Consider the following 15320-nt stretch of genomic DNA (forward strand, 5'->3'; position numbering starts at 1 on the left):
CAATACCTGCACCTTGGGTACAAGAAAAAAAAGCCTAAAGTCCCTAGCCACCATCACTTGTGAATTTATGCCTCACATTGTTGTTCTGTTCCTCTTGTGGTTTGGTAAAACAAAACTTATTCTAGCAAATTTCTAAGGTTATAAAATCAGTATTTGAAATGTGTCCCTATTTTGGGGCTGTATTCCCCCATTACTGGCTTTGTTCTGTATTTTTTGTGCTAAGAGGTTGAGAGCTATGGTGAGAAGTGAAAACTGAATTCACTAAATGATACAATAGCCATTTAAGTTTTTCTTCCTCTCTTTCAAGAAGCTTTAGCTTAGTGGTATGTTGCTCTGACTGTAGTGCACAGAGTTCTGATTTCAATACTTGGCAGTGAAATGCATGGTGGTAACACATTTTATGCAAGCAACTTTCCAAAATTATACACGCAATGTTTAAAATGTCTGTTTTTTGGACTTTTGCCCCCCCCCATTGAAAATAACTTCAGGAAGCTGTGCAACATGCCTATGGCTTACACTGTACTGTGATTCTGTATTTATATATTGTGTAGAAGTAGACTATCATGGAAATGTTCCGAATAGGGCAGTTTTGTAATTATTGGTGCATGTATTTTGCTTCATTGCCTACTGGAAAAATGTTCAAACAATAAATTAAAAATGCAATTGTATGTGGAAGTAGACTGTTATTCATGGAAATGTTCTGAATAGGGCAGTTTTGTCATTGTTGGTGCATGCATTTTGCTTCATTGCCTACTGGAAAAAATGTTCAAACAATAAATTTAAAATGCAGTTGTGTGTGGAAGTAGACCTTTACGATGGAAATGTTCTGAATAGGGCAGTTTTGTCATTATTGGTTAATGCATTTTTGTTTCATTGCCTACTGGAAAAATGTTTAAACAATAAATTTAAAATGCGCTCTAACTTAAGTCTAACAAGTGTGTTGTATTACACAAGGAATATAATTTAATACAATCAGGAAGGTGAATCAAGGAATGCATACATGTATGCATGGCCCTAAAATGTGTTTGAAAACAGCCCAGAGGAAAGTGTGAAAGGCACAAAATCAATGGAAAATTTTAAGCTTTACTCTTGTTACCAAAGCAATGGATGAAAGTAAAACAGTTCACACCACATTACCTTGACCTGGCCAAGCCTTTTGACACAATACTCTACTCAGGTGTAGTACAAAAAATGAATAATGTAGGAGCAAACACATCACCAGCTGCATTGCCAACTTGGCTCACAGGATGCAGGAGTTCAAAACAGGGGAGGAGACCAGTCACCAATGGAGTCCCCCAGGGTTTGGTGCTGAGACTTTTTCTGTTTGGCATATACATCTCAAAAGTAAAAGGAAATACCAAAGAGCTTTGGTCAGCTAAGTTTGAGATAACTGCAAGCTAGGAGAAGTTATTGAATCCCCAAATGACTTAACCATTATGCAGGAAGGTTTGTCCCAAATAATAACTGGTGTCAAAATCATGACAATGCCCTCTGAGAACTGATCCATTTGTTTGGCATTTGGGAACTTGTGTGTACAGTGACCTAACTTTTGACCAACATGTTCCCAGAGTAATAAGAAAGCCTTTCTATATTGCACAGCTTATAAACAAATTGATTGTGACTAGATCTAGAGATGTTGTTGTCCCCCTTTACAAAGCTCTCGTTATGTCAATCATTTTGTATAATGCCCACTTTGGCATGTATCTGTCCAGCCCCATGCAACAATTGGAATACCTTCAGAGATACCTTACTAAAAGGATACAAGTCCTAAACAATAGGTCTTGCATGGACCACCTCAAAGATTTATTACTATACTCAGTATCCTACAGAGTGCTTAGAGGTGACATGTCTGGCATACAAAGCATCCTCCGTCATAATACAGATGGACCCACTGAACATCAGCAAGTCAAATGGCATCAGAAATACTCAGTCCAGGTATCAAAACTGAATGTTGTGGATAAATATATATATATATATATATATATATATATATATATCACACAGAGGCTACCACTGTTCTGGAACAGACTAGCCATAAAAATAAAGCAAAGCTCATCCATCCATATTCAAATGCAACTTGGATCTAAGGCTGGGTAATAGAAAATGTACTCCAGGATTTCCCCTCATGCCACTAAAGGATAGAGACAGTTCCTAAAAGCTGCAACCCTTACATGGCCCCCCTCAAATTATCTATGGTATGATCACAGTTGTTATCACTAGGGCTAATATACAATCATCAGCCATGGGGATAGCTAAGACCAATCAGAAAATGTTAATTCAAGCACCAAAAGGGAATTGGCTAAGCTTAAAATGTCCCCCAAGTGAACCTATGTTGGGGTAGCAAATAGTTATAAAACAATTACCCTTTTTAGTTCACTAAGTGCCCCTGTCACCCTCCACACCCACCCCCCCCCAGTCTTTAACAGCTTCTGGCACCTATGGTGACTGTCCCCGAGGGGGGATCAGGGCAAAGTGGTTGCTGCACTTGTAGTTGGTTGGGGAGGCAAATAGGTCACAGTAAGGCTGGCCCCAGTGGTTGAAGATTTTTACCGCTATCAGAGGATTGAGGGACCACTCGTGAGGTTGCAGAATGCACCTGCTCAATTTGTCCGCTATCACGTTGGAGCTCCCGTGAATGTGCATTGCAGTCAGAAAGCAGTTGTGAGCTATCACCCATTGTCATATTCTCAAGGCCTCTCGGCATAATGGGTAAGATCTGGTGCCCCCTTGTTTGTTGATGTACCAGACCACTGACATGTTGTCTGATTGGATCACAATAGTCCCTGATGGAAGGACGGAGTGAAATTCTTGCAACGCTAGAAGCACCGCCCTCAGTTCCAGGACACTGATATGCAAACGGCCTCTGTCTCCGACCAGGTGCCTTGGACCAAGTTTCCCTGACATAGCCCCCCGTCTCATCAGGGAGGTGTCTGTGGTCACCGTGGCTATCGGTTGATGGAGACTGAAAGTGCAAGAGCATTGTTGGGGATTTCAAGACATCCACCAGAGTGAATTTTGATTGCATCTCTGAGTTACACTTACTTGAAAAGACAAAGGATGTTGTAGAGGGTACCACTGAGTGAGAAGTAGCCATTGAAGAAGTCTCATGTGGAATCCGGCTAGAGATCAATGGTAATCGAAGCCGCCATTGACCCCAGTAGCTGAAGTACAGATCGAGCTGGGGATTTGTAGTGACAGAGCAGCAGTTAAATTTGTTGTCTTATTCTCTGAAGTCTGTGTTCTGGAAGGGATGCTGTGCAATTTCTCGTGTCCAACAGTGCCCCTATAAATTCCAAAGACTGAGTTGGGGTTGTGTTGGATTTCTCCCAGTTTATAGTGATTCCCAGGCTTCGATCTAAGAGAGTATACTGCATGGCTTCTTACAGTAGACGCTTGGTGGGGGTGGTAAGGAGCCCGTCATCTAGATATGGAAATGCCTGGAATCCTTAAAGTCACAAGTGAGTGCTAACCACTGCCATGCATTCTGTGAACACTCTGAGGGCTGTACAGAGACCGAAGGGCACAGCTCGAAAGTGGTAGTGGCTAGCTCCTATATGGAAGCGGAGGTATCTTCTTGAGTGTTTGCCCATTTTTATGTGGTAATACTCATCTTGAAGATCTGCAGAGCACATCCAATCGTCTTCTTCCAGAAGAGGAAGGAAAGACTGAACCATGACCATTCGGAATTTCACTGTCTTTACAAATTTGTTTAGTGTACTGAGATCCAAAGTTGGTCTCCAGTCCCCTGTCTTTTTTGGCACAAAAAAGAACCTTGAGTAAAATCCAGATCCTGTATGGTCTGGCGGGACTGTCTGGATGATTCTTTTTTGTAGCAGCTTTTGATTTCGTGTGCTGCTGTTTCCCTTTGACTGGGTGAAACGTCGGGTAACACTGTTGATGAGACTGGGCAAAGATGGAAGGGGATGTGATAGCCTCTGGATATAATCCGTTGTACCCAAGAGTCGGTTATCTTTTGCCAGGCAGTGAGGTACAAGGAGAGACGACCCTAACCATTTCCAGACGTGAGCAGTCGGGAATGCTTCAGGAGCGCTGATAGGGTTGGCCAGAGAAAGAATCTATGGAACCCCGGCTTTGCGGACCTTCTCTGCCCTGAAAGGGGCATCTTCCATTGGAGTTTCCCCCTCTGCCTCTAGGAGAAAACTCGGCACATGTATCCCAGACAGAACCCTGTGATTTCTTGTGCCAGATTTTTCCACTTCTCTGATTTCTGGAATAGAATCGCTGAAGAGTGGAGTGTCTGACACCAACAGCAGACAAGGTCTTGCCACCTTGTTCGTACCGTGCCAGCGTATCCTTGACTTTAGGGCCAAACAAAGAAGTGGTCTCTATGGGGGCATTCATGAAGAAAGCCTTAAAGGAGTCCACAAAGTTGCAAAGGCACATCCAAGCATGTCGTCTGGTGACTATACCTGCGCCTGCCGCTCTAGCCACCCATTCCATTGCGTGAGAAATAAAACACATGGAAGAGTTGGAAATGGACTCTAGAGTGGCTATCCGAGAAGCCACATTATCATGGATTTCATCAGAAACAGCTCCTGCCAAGGTTTCAGAGAGCTGGTTGATAAGATCTTGCTGAAGCCTGGTAAAATGTGCCAAGTAATTCAAAGACCTTACGGCGTAAGTCGATAAAGCAAACACACGCTTCCCGAATCTGTCAATCGCCCGGGACTCCTTGTTGGGCGAATGGACAGTTTGTCTCTTCTGCCAAATCCTTCTTAGTAGCAGCTGCCACCACCATAGCATCTACTGGAAGACCATGTGCCCAGTGGGGGTGCTCTGCGGGGGGGCGATATTTTATCTGGCCTCTTAGGTATCGCTTCCATGGTATCAGGAGCCTTCCATGCGTGCTGCACGATGAGCTGGATGAGCTCCTCGGCAGGCGGGGTGACCCAGGAGTTAGGGGGCAGGGCACAAAAAGCCTGCAAAAATACAGATTCCTCAGAGGAAGGATTAGAGGGCTTCCAGTCCCCCCTCTGTCTAAGGATCTCGAGGATGTCACTAAAGGACACCTCATCAGAGGGTGACTGTGGGGACCCTTCCCTGTCATCAAAATCCGTATCTTCAGTCAATGACTCCTCAGTGGAGTCCATGTGTTTAATCTTACACAATGCTTTGCGGGGTGCTTCCTCAGTGGGAGATTCTGGGAAAGACTGCAAAGAGGGGGTCTCCTGAGGTGGAGAGACCTGAGGCTCTTGTGCCCGGTGTCCAGGAGTTGAAGTGTGTGGCAGCTGCGGCACAGAGAGGGGGAGAAGACTCCGACAAATGGGCTTTGCCAGCAGAGGCAAGCGCCCTCTCCATGGCCTGGAAGGCTGGCCCGCCCAAGGAGGGGTGGGAGCCCGGAACTGAGCATGACAACCTCTGAACTGGGGTCACACCCTGCCCCGACGAGCCCGCCCCTACACCAGGAGTCTCAAGATGACTGTGAACAATAAGAGAGAGAGCATTCCTGGAAGGTGCCATAGAAAAAAATCAGCGTGGAGCCAGGAATGCCCTCCCGAACGGGACAGTCACTGGCCTGAGAGGAGCCCGATGCGCTGTGCACTGAAGGCCACAAGTACGTCTCTGGTTCCAAAGTGAGATCCACTACTGGAGTCAAAGGGAGGGAACCTGCTGTTGGAGTAATAGGCTTTGAGACTTGAGTAGAAATCGAAGGAGGAGTATACGTTGGGATTTGAGGCAAAATACGCTCACCTGAATGAGGGAACATGGACTTTGACGGTTGAGAGACCTCTGGCCACAAGCAACTGGTCAACAAGCCGGAACACCTCCTGCTCAGAAAGACTCTTGGTTGACCTCATGGAGAAGGCTGATGGCAATTCTGGCCTTCCAGGAAAGGACTATACTGACTGCTTGCTAAAGGATCCAATGAAGGGGAATATTTGGTCCTTGCTAATTCAATAGGTGCAGAGCTCGGAGCCGAGGAAGTCTGCACCGAAGAAAATGTCGTGGAAAAGGTCAGCGCCGTGGTAGTTGAAGGTGTCTGCACCGTAAAGGCAAAGGTCTGCCTCGAAGGGTATGGTGCCTTAATGGAAAGTGTCTGCACAGTCAAAAAGAGTCATACTTGGAGCCAAAGGTGACAGTACCAACGGTGCCGAAGGGGACTGAACCTGGATTGATGGTGCCATTAGGGGTTGTGACAGAACTGTCAGCAGAACAGTAGTTGCTGCACCAGGAACTCTGGTGCCGATATTGATAAAGGAGACATGGCTGTAGGCAGGATCATTTGGGGTGGTGCCGAGCGTGAAGCCGACAGGGTCACAGATGCCAGTGCTGGAGCAGTAATCAATTTCACCTTCTTGTGAGTCGACTCCCTACGATCTCCAGAGGGAGAAGAAGGGAGTGACTTTGATGAAGAAGAGGAAGAATGCCTCTTGCAGGGTTTAACAGGAGGGAGTGAGCCCTCCGACCCAGAAATAGCCTCAGAGAAAGGAGACTCTTGTTGAGAGTCCAGGTAGAGAAGTTTTTACAGATCCTACATGGAGGATCTACAGTCAAGTGGGAGACATTAAGACAGTAGACACATAAGTCATGGCCATCGGAAAGTGGTAACTTACGGCCACAATCCTTGCACTGCTTGAAACCAACAGAATGTTTCTTATCCGGCATAGCTGTTGTGGAGAAGAAGCACAGTACCAAAAGGAAGAATAACGGTTACCCAAGAAAAGGGTAAAAGAGAGTAGGAAGGATTACCAACGATAGTAATGGAGAATTACCACAAGGTAATAAAGGGAAAAGACTAAAGGGAGAGAGTCTAAAGTGTGCAATATGGTAGGAAAATATTAGAATAAACTTTTGAGAACATTTTAGTGTAATAACAATATATAAACTGTCAAAAAAATTAGACACTTAGCTGAGACAGTGGCTGGACACGGCTGTTCAGCAACACGGCAAAAGAGATCTGAGGTAACAGGGAGCAGAGCATTCTGGGTAGGACCTTGGCTCGAGAGTTTTTGGCTGACATAAGCTTGATATTGCCCGGCTCAGTTCAGAGGACGGAACCGATAACCCATCAGTAAGAAATGAACGAAGATTAACAACATCAGATTACTTATTCTACCCTAGTGCCCTTTCCTTAGTAGGAGAAAATCTAGCAGAGTTCTATACTGGTCACCTTTGCATGTGATCTTGTGACTCTCCTTCTGAACCATACGTTGGCTACTATTAAGCTACTTGCCAGACAAAATCAAGAATAGCCTCTTCTTTATTCCTGTTGCTCCATACATGTGGACCCAAGCAGTCCTCATATATCCTGTTCTGTGTGTCCTGACATGTGCATTCTAGCCACCCATTATGAACACCAATTCATGTTGTCCTGCTTTATCTAGTAGGTCTTGCAACTGCTGTCCAAATATACTCTTCTCTTCATTATCACAACCCTGCTGTGGAGTATAAGCTTAGATTATGAATAATGTCTCATCATTAAGCTGGAGCCATCTTACCATGAGTCTATCACTAATTCTGATGACATCCCTTACTGCCTTCTGAAGTCTCTCTCTCAGCACAATTCCAACACCCTTTATAGCCTGTCCATCTCCTGAGGAATAGATGCTGGATCTCAAGCCAAGGGGGTTAGCTGCACAGCACTTCCATCTTGTCTTCTGAATACATAGTATGTCCAGCTTCCTCTGTATCAGCATGTCATCTACTTCCAAGTTCCATCCTGTCAGTGAACATACACTGAGTGTAGCAATTCTTAGTTCATGTTTGGCAGGTTGATTTGGTTTTATGTCCAGCTTTCACCCAGAGCTATCCCATGTAACCCAGGTTGGACAACTGAACACCTACTGGCCTGTAGCTTACTGATCTAGGGCTGCTGGGTTTTATGGCAAGCACACACGCACCCCTCTTACCATTAGCATGGGTTACTGACGTAGGTCAGAGTAGGCCGGTTCCTCTACCAGCTTTTCACCGGCAAATGCCCATTTGGCAATATTAGTCAACATGACTAAATCACCTTATTCTGAGGTGGGAGGAACCCCACAGAGACAAGGGGAAACAGGCATTGGCCAGAGGTCAGGCTCAAACCTTGTACTTTGTGCATTGGAGGCGAAGATCTTAACCATTATGCCAAATGGTCCCTAAAGTAGAAAATAAACCCCGGTAAAATCCTGCCATTTGTGCTGGGAATCCTTTACAACAGGAAAAATATGCTTTGTCTTCTTTTTCTTCTTCTGTGGGATGCCCACTCAGAAAATACTCGGAGGGCAGACCTCTGACATGACACTATAATTGTGGTAGGAATTTCCTCCCTCACTGAAATTTGAGGAATCTCCCTAAGATATTATCGGCAGAGGTTTCCCCTTAACATCAGGAATAGATGTTCAAAAAGCCTCAGAGGATATGCGCAAATTCGGACCCATGTCATTTTCATATGGAGTCGCAGCACAGTAATCTGAAAGAAGCACCAGATGACCTTCTGGACTTTCAGTAGCCTCTAAAAAGACATCCAGCAGAGGCTGGACAGCAGTTGGATTGGGACGGATTGTTTTGGCCTATTTCTTGGCAGACCCTCAGGCTAGCAGGATTCCACCATAGCACCCTTAGCCAACAGCTTAAGATGCTGGTTCTGAAGGTATACGGACAAAGAGGCGGCTTCCTGGAATTCATTAATTCCAATGCACTGGACCAGCTCATTCTTACCCCCACTAGAGGAAGCAACATCCTTGACCTGCTTATTACTAACACGGGCAACCACTGCTCAACACCAATAGCCAATTCCTCCCTAGTTAGATCTGACCACAAACTAATTACCATGGAAATCCACATCTCACCCACACCACAAGCAATGGCAACCATCATGAAAAACTTCTCCAAAGCTGACTTTGGGCTCCTAAAAATAGAGGTGGCTAACTTCACGGCACTCATGCAAATGGAAAATAGGTGCATGACCGTCGAATCATACACCAATGCACTGTATAAACATGTACATAAATGCATGGAGCTAGCCATACCAAACAGAACCAAAACACTCTCCTCCAAAAAGTAAGCCAATATGGTGGTCCCCTGTCATTAACAAACTCTACAACAGAAGGAAGAAACTTGCAGAAAAAGGTGAAGTCCCAAGACTGGAAAAACTCCCTTATTAGCCTCAGCAAAATGTTGAGATCCCTCATCAAAACCTCTAAAGCTAGCTATGAAGGCAGAATTGTGGCAGACACTAAAAACAACCACAAAGCCTTCTACAGTTATATCAAGAATCTCCATGGCAATACCCAGATTTTCTCTGAGTTACTGCACAATGGTACCTCCTATACTGAGCCAACAGATATTGCCAAGATACTGGCCGATAGATTCAGTGCGAGCTTTACGCCTCTCTCCCCCAAAGGACCAATCACAATACCAGAAGAATGCCAGGCAGCCAGCATTACTACAACACAGGTTAAAGCTGCATTGTCCAAGGCCAAGAATACAGCTTCCATGGGACCCGACAATATCCCTGGGTGTGTTCTACATGAACTACAAAGTGAACTGGCACTATACTTGTGTGCCCTGTTCAATTAACAGCCTCACCTCAGGCTTTGTCCCTACAGAATGGCGCACTGCTACAGTCATCCCTCTCCATAAAGGGGAAGCGGCTACAGACCCTAGCAATTATTGCCGAATTAGCCTGACAAGTCTGATATGTAAGGATATGGAGCGCATCATCATGGACCTAATTAACACGGATATAGGGAATCTCCAAACTCTGGATCCCACTCAATGTGGTTTTGTGAAGGGTAGATCATGCCTGCTGAACCTGGTTGACTTCTTTGAGTCAGTCACCAGAGCTGTGGATGAGGGCAAGGCAGTTCATACAGCCTACTGTGATCTGGCCAAGGCCTCTAATACCATTTCCCACTCAGGAATTATTGATAGACTCATCAAACTAGCCATCAACCCCTATATCACTAGGTGGGTTGCAAACTGGCTCACTGATAGAACCCACAATGTGAAAGTAGCAGACTCCAAGTCAGACTGCCAACCAGTCACGAGTGGAGTCCCACAGGGATCGGTCCTGGGTCCTCTCCTGTTTGGCATCTACTTCTCAGAAGACTCTGACTGACCAAGTTCGCCGATGATTGCAAGCTGGGAGCCATTATTAGCTCTCCAAGTGATGTAGACATCCTACAGATAGGCCTTACCGAGACCAATGACTTGTGTTGAAACCATGACCTTCAGCTTAATGCCAAAAAATGCATCATCATTCCCTTTGGGAAAAACTCAGTTCCCACTAATTACCACATTGATGGTAGCCCACTAAACACTGAAGGCATTATAAAGAGATCTGGGGACACAGGTTGACAGCAACCTCTCCTTCATTCACCACATTGCCACTGTGGTCAGAAAGTCCTTCTATGTGGCACATCTCATCACCAAGGATTTTGCATCCAGGAAGAAAGGGATCATCATCTCTCTCTACTCTTCCCTTATTAGACCAATCAGAGTATAATGCCTCATTTGGCATGTACCTCACTAAACACCTGCAACAGCTCGAAAGGCCACAAAAGTACCTCGTGAAGAGGATCCTAGGTCTTAAACACATGCCCTACATGAAAACTCCAGCTTTTCTCTGTCTCACATCATCTATTAAGAGGCGATCTCTGCTTGACTTAGAAAACCATGTCTGACCCAGCCCTGTTAGAAATGGTACACCTAAAGAAATCCTAATCCCTCCACACCACATGCTCCAGGGACCTCAACCTCATTACCACAATCAACAGAACATGCTGGAGGGACAGGTTCATAACCCAGAGACTGCCCATGCTCTGGAATAGACTTCCCATACATGTCAAGCAGAGCACCTCACTGGCCCTTTTCAAGAAAAATCTTGATGAGTGAATGGGAAATAGAAAATTCACCCCGGGGATCACTCCAGTGGCTCTACTTGATAGAGGCACTGGGAACTAACGGCAGCATTATGCCAGGGCACTTCTATGGGCTAGGCTTGTAAGGGCTTCATGGCCGCTGGCCTAGTACACACCTATGAACCTATGTAGGGTCTTAGGCATAAACGCCTGGCAGACCGAACACTGAGTATGATCGTGGGAAGCAGGCAAGCAAATAAGACACTGGTTGTAATGGTCTTCATGGGGAATCTGCCTCCTACACTGACGTTTTTCCTTTCTGGATGACGTGAACACAATACAAAAGAATAATAAAAAGAAAGAGAAGAAACCCTGATGGGCACTTATTTGAAAAATGGCTTGGTAACCAGCACAGCAGAAGGGCGTTCAGGCTAATGTACAATAATAGCATCCGTATATCACCTTTATGCCCTACACCTTGCACAGGAAGCATACATGTTATACATGGTGTCTCTAAGAGTGGAAGGCTTTGGTATACTGGCCGGACATTGGACTATCCTTGGGAGAACATCCATTGGGTGAAGAATACTGCGACAGTGATACGGAAAGCCATCTCTAAAATCCTTTAGCAACTCTGAACTGGAAACTGCTTGAATTAGGGAATTGTTCAGATAAGAATAAATGTGAATTCTTTTGGAATCTGCAAAAGGTTAGAACTCGGCACTTTGCGAATATCCTTGGTGCCATGGAAAGCCCAAAGGGCAAAGCAGCAAACTTGACAGTTCCAGCCTAAGGAAGAGAAATGTACCCATTTTGATCCACAAAAACACAGAAAATGTTTATGTAGAAAATGTTTATGTAAGCATCTTTAAATTCAGAAGACCAACACAGTATGAATCCAGAAGATGGAAAAAGACTTGGGAGGGTGAGCATTCTGAAGGAACCCTCAAAAATGTGTTGAACCTAGACAGGTATAGAATTAGCCTTCCATCTGCTTCTTTCTAGGGGACTTCAGTTTTGAATAAAATGGCTTATCCCAAAGATGTGGAGGCGCTTCTTCTATCACTCCTAATAGAACAAGATTTGATATAATAGACGGGCTAAGATGTTCCTGATCTTTGGGAACCCAAGAAGTGCGTGAGAGGGTTTGTTTGGAATCCCACTGAAGCTTTTAACAACTTTTTACAATATTTAACACTCAGGAAACTGAAGCGATCATTTCAAATAATAGGCGGCAAAGAGAATTTACCAGCAATTCTGGGAGATAACTGGCTGGGGATGGGGAAGAGGAAGGAAAAGGGGCAGTCACAGATAAACTCTAATTGTTGGAGCTTTGGAACTCACTCTATTTATTCTTTTTAGTCCCCTTGCCATTTTTTCCTAAACTGGTCTTTGCCTGATTCATTTTATTTTGTTTACATTTGGATTACTTCTAAAGAAAGGACCTAGTTTTACAGGAAAATCTCTTTCACACTTGAGGACTATAGAAAGAAAAGGTTTTTACTCTTCACATCATTAACTATTTAAAATGTTGGGACCTGTTTCAGCGAGTCCTCCTGAGACACAGAGACTGAATAGCTGAAAAAAATGATTTGCCATCGCAAGTCTGAAATGGCCATTTCTCAGAATATACCCTTTTTTCCAGAGTATGGCGATCTCAGAGTTAGTATATATACGTTCAGGGTGTGTGTGGGGGTTGCATCTCACATGGGGTGTGTAGGGGGCTTGCCCCCCCTGCAAAAATCAAGTTTAAAGGAGAAAAGCAATATTCAATATTCATTCTTCTGCTGCATTTTCAATCTTTTTTGGTGTGTAAACACTTGTTATTCTGAGTGCTGTCATTTCAATTGAAAGCCCTTGCATCACAGGTCTCAACCTGCTAAGAGGCCAATGTGGAACACAGACCGGTGCAATATGACACAAACAGTCAAAATGTGGAACACCCTACTTTCCCACCATGCTAAAAGAGTACCTTGACCAAGGCCATGGCCTTCCAACCAAAACATATGCACACACACACACACACACACACACACACACACACACACACACACACACACACACACACACACACACACACAGCAGTAACTTAACTGTTGGTATAAAGATGCAAAGGCACAGATACATAGGTGATCCACCACATACCCATTCACAGAAATATATCCAGCAATTCATGCTACTTTATTGACTCAGTACTTCTCAGCTGTTTCATTCTGATTCACTGAAGGAAGTACACACATTGTACCCACACTGAAGTCACTCCTGTCAGACACATACAGTCCAAAGTATTACATCTCCACCCCCCCCCACACACACACACATAGGCATATGATGCTCTCAGCTATCCTTCACATTGCTAAATGTCCCTGATTTTTTCTCATATTGCTGTCTATTCTTCAAATATTTTTCACATAGTGAAGACTGCAGTCCCTGAGTAATCGTAAACATATTGAGTTGTAGACTTCATAAAATGCATGCTAAGGGAAAATATGTTACTTTATCAAATTTCAAAGTACATAACATTTAAAACCTGTCTGATTTGGGAACTTTGTCTCCCAGTTTTTTTTTTCCCTTCATCCCTGATGCTTGAGCCAAGAAACTGTCGGATGCTGATGTACACACTATACCTTTCAAGTGTCCAGATTATTGCCTCATATTTTTAGTCTTTTCCTCATACAAATCTATGTTTTCTGGCAAAACACTGAAGGCTGTCTCTCTAATTACATACATTTGAGTTTCAAACGTTATATTCTTCAGAAAATGTATGCTAACACTAATCCTGTTATTCTAGCAACTTTCTAAGTTTATAAGAGCAATATTTAAAACTGGTTCCTGTTTTGGGCCTTTGTCCCCCAATTAATTAAGGCTATGTCCAGATTTCTTGTGCAAAGAGGTTGACAGCTATGACACTCGTACACACACTTACACATTCACCCTGTCATACCTCTCAACTGCCCAGACATTTGCACAATGCCCAAAATTTTGCCTCATATTTTTGGTCTGTTCCTCATAAAATATGTACTTTTCTGGCAAATCACAGAGGAATGAAATAAGATAATGAATGACAGAAATTTGAATTTCAGACATCATATCCTTTGGAATATGTATGGCAACACAAAACCTGTTATTCTAGCAACTTTTTAAGTTTATAAGCATAATATCTAAAAGTTAACACTATTTTTGTGGCTTTATCATCACATTATGTTTGGCTATTGGCTTTGTCCAGATTTCTTACTCTAGGAGGTTGACCATGTATGCGTTTAAAGACAGGGAAAAAAATTAAATAAAAGCAAAACAGTACCAACGTAAGTAACTGCAATACCAGCAGTTAATAGGATCCTTTTAACTGCTGGTATTGCAGTCATTTATACTTTGGTACTGTTTTGCTTCTATTTTACTTTTTCTCCTTCCATTTAAAAGCAGTTTTCCACAACCATTCCTGGTATGCGAATGGTCATGTATTTGGGAGTTCTCACTGACTCCCATCCTCAGAACAGTTACATCATTGGTTCATATATCGCAATGGCAATTGGCTATAATTGCCAAATATGAGCCAATCAAAAACTGTGTAGCACAGCCAACATTGTTCAGTGTGGAACAGCTACTTGATTGGTTTGAATACTGAGATGCAGATTGGCAGTAATTGTGGTATACGAACCAATCAAAAGCTGTGTTGCGGAGGCAAAGCTGTTCAATGCGGAACAGTGGGTTCGTTTATGGCTGAATGCGGAGTGTTCTGCATAATCTGCAGCAGCATTTGGCTGCTCAGCCTGCCATCTTTTTTTTTTTTGTACACTGTCTTAACATAGCTAAAAGAAATTTAGTCATGTGTTTGATAGTTAATGGCACTAAATAGCAGGGTTGCAAACGTTCAACTTTTTTTAACTAAACTTATCAAGAAGTCTGATTTCCTTACCATTAGGAAGAGAACTAGGAGCAGGAATTAACTGAGCTCCCATCTCAAAGTCCACAGAAACAACAGCATGATCAGCAGTAGTTATTTTATAAAGATATTTCTGAGAGACCTGTGTCATGCCAACCCTGTCATGCCTTTTAGGAGTTACAGGTTGGGAATCTTGGGTTATGGAGCAGCTAGGTAAAAATCATCCTCTAAAGCTCTAGGCAATGGGAGAACAGCCACAAGTGTAGGAACATCCATAAGGGGAAGGTCAAAATATTTTTTTAGAGTTTCATAAATCCCTCTTCCTATTAAAAAAACAAAACAAAAAAAAACTAATCTTATAGACTCATAGAAAAATCTTCATCAGAACAGTCTGAGAAAAGTATATCTGACTCACAGAAAGAGAATAGATCTGAGAAGCACAGTCCAATCCCTTTACAGAGTGATGCTCTTCTCCTGGAGAGACATCCCTTTTTCTCTTTGTAAGAGAAAGAAGTTTGACTGTAAGGCTTGAATAGTCTTTAACAGCCCTTGAGCTAAACCAAAACAGTCTTCTTGAGTGGTTAGACAAAGACTATTTTTCAGAAGAAATCTGACTAGAAGTAGGAGGGGAA

Source organism: Protopterus annectens, chromosome 5.part0 (genome assembly GCF_019279795.1).
Source record: "Protopterus annectens isolate FY-2018-M chromosome 5.part0, PAN1.0, whole genome shotgun sequence".
Classification (NCBI taxonomy): Eukaryota; Metazoa; Chordata; order Ceratodontiformes; family Protopteridae; genus Protopterus; species Protopterus annectens.